The following is a 5,000-nucleotide window of genomic DNA, read 5'->3' as shown; positions in this document are numbered from 1 at the left end:
CAGTTAAAAAAAAAGTTTTGAAACCTGCTTTTGGAAGAATATGAAACTGATGAACTTGATGTCTGATAGATCAAGATCAAGAAATATGTACATACTTCTCCTGAAAGTTTTCAGGAGCAGTTTAAAAAAAAGTTGGTTTTAAATTTGTTTCAGCAGGTCTGAAAGTTTCTTGCTCGTGCTTTTCTTCTTCTTCTAGTGTTTAAGAACATCCTGGGAGATACTATTCTGATTGATGACCTGGACTCTGCAAATAACTACAGAACGGCGGTGGGTAACTTTGCTGAAGCAGATGTGCAATAGTTGCCTCCTTTTTTTTTTTACTAACAATGTGCCATAGCTGGTGTCTAATCTAAAACTGATTAGACTTTTATTAGTTCCAGTGGAGGAAGAAAAGGGAGACTGCTGTCAGAGAGTGAAACACACTGGCAATGTGAGGGGCCAAGAAAACTGATGATTCATCGATGATCTTTGCAGATTGTGTCCACTAGGCTCTCAAACCTGTCATATTGTGTGCTGGTTCTTTAATGGAACCACGGCAGAACTGGCTTTGCAGCAGCAGTGTTGCTGTATCGGTGGAAACTGGTTAATTTCCTCTAACAAAAAAAAGCTGTTGTTTACAGGTGTTGCAGAACAGGATCCAATGTCCCACCATACTGACCAGGCAGGGGGATAGGGTCAGTAGCAGGGGAAAGTTTGGAGGTGCACAGAACAGGGCCCCACCGATGACCACGTTACACATGTTTGGAGCCCCCCTCCCACAGCAGTACCACAGTCTAAAGGAACAAATAGGTGACTTAAATCATGGACATTTTACATTTTTAAAGCTTGATTTTGTAGCCTTAATGATTCAGATTATGCTGTAATTTCTGTTTTCTGGGGTGTGCTTGACAGACCTGCTCAGCCAGTACTGCTCAGCTGTATCGAAGAGAGAGGAAACAGAAAGGGCGCGAGATGATCACGTTAAAAAAATTACGTCTCCTGATGTGCGGCAAATGGAAAAAGATTTGGACGACAAAAAGAGGCAGCTAACAGAGATTGAAAAGGAACTCGGTATGTTGTTTGAGACAGTTGTTGATGATTTTATTTTGATTTTGTTGAATTTTAATTGATCTTTGTTCTTCTTCTAGCATCAGCATCAGCAAAAGGAATGAAACGACGCGCTGTGGATGGTGGTCAGCCCTCCAGCAGCATTTCAAAAAGAGCAAGACAGAGTTCCACATAAGAGATTCTGATTGGACCAATGGATTGTTTTACTATAAGTCTTTTTTGTAGTTTTATTTCTTTGTTAACTTTGAGTTGATACAATGTATTTTATCTTTTAGATGCCTTTTGTACATTTTAACACTTTTGTAATGGTAAAAAGTGCTTATGATCTTTGCAGAGCATGCTGAATCTGCTGAATGTATGCAGTAAAAAATTCTTAAGATCTCACTTTGTGTATTTGTTCGTTTCTTTTCTGAAAAACGCAAAACTGAAAACTTTACTTGTTAAGTTTAAGCATACCGACAGTGTTAAGCGCACATTTTACGCACGGAGATAATCACTGTGCCTTTGAAACAAAATCAACCATTATCCCCGGCCCCGGATAAGTGGAAGAAAATGGATGGATGGATAACTTTTAAAGGCAGCTTGCATAGGGGAGAGCTGTGTGTCATAATTTCTGGAATCTGAACAAATTTCAATGAACATTAAATCCCTGTGATGTTTATTTTTCACAATAACTAGTGAAATTATACATTAAAACAAAAACATTTTTTGGGTTGTCTTTTCATTTTGAAACTGGGGTTTTTGGAAAACTGGAATGTAATACTACCTGTCTCTAAAGCACTTTGCGTTATAGGCTATTAAAAAAATGTGATGTGACAGACCACACAAAAAGGTTTAGTCATTTTTCATAGTGAGTTTTCTTAAAAAAAAAAAAAAGCATTTATTTGTCACAGTTAATGGACTACATACTGAACTTTGGGGATAGAAACACAGTATCGATCCTATTGCGCTAGCATCGATCTGATGCCAATATTAAAGTTGGTATTGAAACTATCAATATTTGAATCGATACAACTTCTGCTGTCAACAGGTCGGCAAACGGTGTTAAGAGAAAAGAAAACAGTATGTCAGCATGTTCATCTCCAAAAGTTGATTCTGTTCATCTGGACGTAGCGCTACTCTCTGTGAATGGTACTCATGGCCATTGATCAGTCGGCTTTGATCAGTGGTTGTTGATCAATGGTCATGAGAATGTGCTTAATTATGATAAAGGAACTGAACTCCCAGCCCATTGTTCCCTCAGTGGGCTGGTTTCAGTCATTATGAAGCACTGTTTATAAGATTGGGGAAACCTGCAGTCAGCTGAGACTGAAGAAGTCACTTGGATGAGTGATGAAACATTTCTCCCACTGAAAACGCTACGTTCAGATGAACAGAATCAACTTTTGGAGATTTACTTACCTGGATGATTGAGCAGGCATCACCACAGGGTTACTGTGGATTAATTTTGATTAATGTGAGATTATTATACTATCTTATGCCAGCTTATACTTCTAATCGAAGAATTGTTGAATCATTATACAGCTATAGGCCACATTATGCCTTGTATTAAAGATTGTGAAATCATTACACTGTTTTATGATGCATTATACTGCTGAGTTATAAGAACTGCTGTTTGTGTAGAATCATGGCCTTTCTTTTCTTTCTTACAAAGAGAACAGAACATACTGTAGAGGTTTTCTGCCCCATCTCATCAGGAGGAGATAAAACAGGAAGCCAAGGCTGTCACTTAGGCGCTGTAAGATAGAAAGAATGTGAAGGTTTAGGCTTTATGGCCCTGAAGGGAGGGGGAAGAAGCTATAAGAGTCTGTGTAACTGTTAGACACTTCGAGATGTTGCCAGACACCCTCCTGTGCACATCTCCCATCCGGACGTCTGTAATGCTCAAAGTGTTGTATGGAATAAGGAGATTGTTGATTGAGCATTTATACACCGAGTGTTGTTCTTCCTTCAGCCCAAAGATGAAAGAATTGGGGTATTTAACATTAATCATGATTAAATATTATTCATTTTTATTCTATATTAATCACATTTCATTTTTGCATGAGCAAACAGACTGGAGAAAAAAGGGAAAATATACGCACTTAACATGTTTATTGAACAGCTTGAACATTCATATTAACAAAAATCTCTGTAAACATTTATCCACTCTCTCTCTGTCACTCTTGAGGAGGCACTTCAAGTCCTTGAAACGAGCAACCAAAGCTATGTAAAGCGCATGTTCACAACGATATTAATAGGTCTGCAGTTTGTTGTAATCTACTTGGCAATTGTGTCAGTCAATATTTCCTAGGGCAGGACAAAGAAACTGGCTCTAAAACACACAGAGTTTAAAAGATGGCTGCAGCCACGCTTTGATTTGTGTAAAATCCAGTTATTGAGCTTTGATCTGTGGGATTTTCATGTTGCCATTTTAGGGATTTGAAACCAGGTATGACAAGTGAGAGGTTAATCTGACTGTGAAACCGCATGGCCATTGGTTAACAACTTGTTATTTAATGAGCATATCCTTGATAATCTTCCTTTGTCATAATGACCAAAATGTTTAAGTTAATTGGTTAATATTTTTTGACAAAAAATAGTTTCGTCAAAATTGTTTGTTTTCTATCAGTTCATGCACCAAAAGTAAGTCAGGTCCCATATAATCCCACGTTGTACAAAACCTTAAATGCCCAACTTTACCAGGTAAATAGGCACTTTAACAACATAATATAAAAACTGGCTTTGGTCACTATAGTTAATGGCTACCATACTTGGCAATACTCAACATGTACCTGCACCATCGATTCATCCCATCTTCAAAATCAGCACTTCACCCTCTTATTCAAATATGCAAATATCCAAATATGTTCACTTCTATTTTTAAATTCAATCTATTAAAATATTAAGATCCACAAAACAGGACATTACAAATAAATGGATGATGCCACTGTGACATACAGTGTAAGGAATACACTAATGTGCCCGTGTGTGTTAAAGACACGAAGGCAGAGAACTTAACATGGTGATGTATACGTAATCCTGCAGAAGACACGGTCTGGCTTCATTAGTTGTGATGTGCACGCTGCTGCAGTGGCCATAACTCATCCTGATCTGTCTCAAAGCCAGCGGCGTTCATCCAAATGCAGACACCAACAAACTCATTAGAGAGTCAACAGGAAAAGGCAGGTTAGCTGGTTAGAAGTGTGACATGGGATGAGTTCATGGGAAGCTGGGTTCAAAACAGCTGCACTGAAAAGCACTTTCATCTCTCCAGCTGCCTCATCAGACTTGTGTTTCGCTACCTTAAAAATGCACACAGACCAAAAAAAAGAAATCAAAGGTCCCACATGCATGACGAGCACAGATCAAAAGAAACTGGTAGAGAAAGATTTTGGCGCTGAATCACTGTTAAATACAAACTAAATTACTGAGCTAACAGGTGTCAGAGGTCAGTCACAGGCTCACAGTGGAGGGACACCGGTCAGGAGGTCAGGTTTTCCCAGGTGAATCGAACCCTTGTGCTTGTTTTTCTTTGGCTGTGCAGTCATCCTCAGCTTCTGCTTTTTCATCTACAGGTGTCAAATTGAAATAGCTAACGTGCTGGAATTTGAGCACTTCATTGCCCCAGCTGGTCCATCCTGGTTGAAGACTTCTTGCAAACAGCTCCAAGCACTTGGCGTCAGCTCCAATGTATGGCTTCAGTACCTCTGTGAAGGGAAAGCAATGAGGGAGAGTTATTATTGCATATTATAAGGCTTTCAGTGTCTGCCCTGTTATTTACAGTCCTCACTGTGCAAACTGGAAAATACTCCTTTCATATTTCACCTGGAGATCTAACAAACCTGAAGTTTCACACCTATGATGTGAAACCTAAACTAAACAATCTCACCTACCAAAATTACAAAAGACAACACACAACTTTAATGTCAGCTGAAATACGTCAAAACACACTCACACGGCAACTTCTACCA

At 38.9% G+C, this 5,000-nt stretch overlaps 1 non-coding gene across 1 annotated transcript in view; it reads left to right on the top strand.

Moving 5' to 3' along the window:
- Positions 1-1,589, top strand: part of LOC102291351 — a 2,192-nt gene extending 603 nt beyond the window's left edge. The window contains exons 2-5 of the transcript XR_006053910.1: positions 197-267; positions 621-789; positions 892-1,050; positions 1,128-1,589. This is a non-coding gene — a transcript (uncharacterized LOC102291351). The remainder of the gene's footprint in view (positions 1-196; positions 268-620; positions 790-891; positions 1,051-1,127) is intronic.
- Positions 1,590-5,000: the final 3,411 nt, after the last annotated feature.

Source organism: Haplochromis burtoni, unplaced genomic scaffold, assembly GCF_018398535.1.
Source record: "Haplochromis burtoni strain Fernald_Lab_line unplaced genomic scaffold, NCSU_Asbu1 Contig_2911, whole genome shotgun sequence".
NCBI lineage: Eukaryota > Metazoa > Chordata > Actinopteri > Cichliformes > Cichlidae > Haplochromis > Haplochromis burtoni.
The sequence above is the reverse complement of the archived record's forward strand: the minus strand, read 5'-3'. Positions and strand labels throughout refer to the sequence as shown.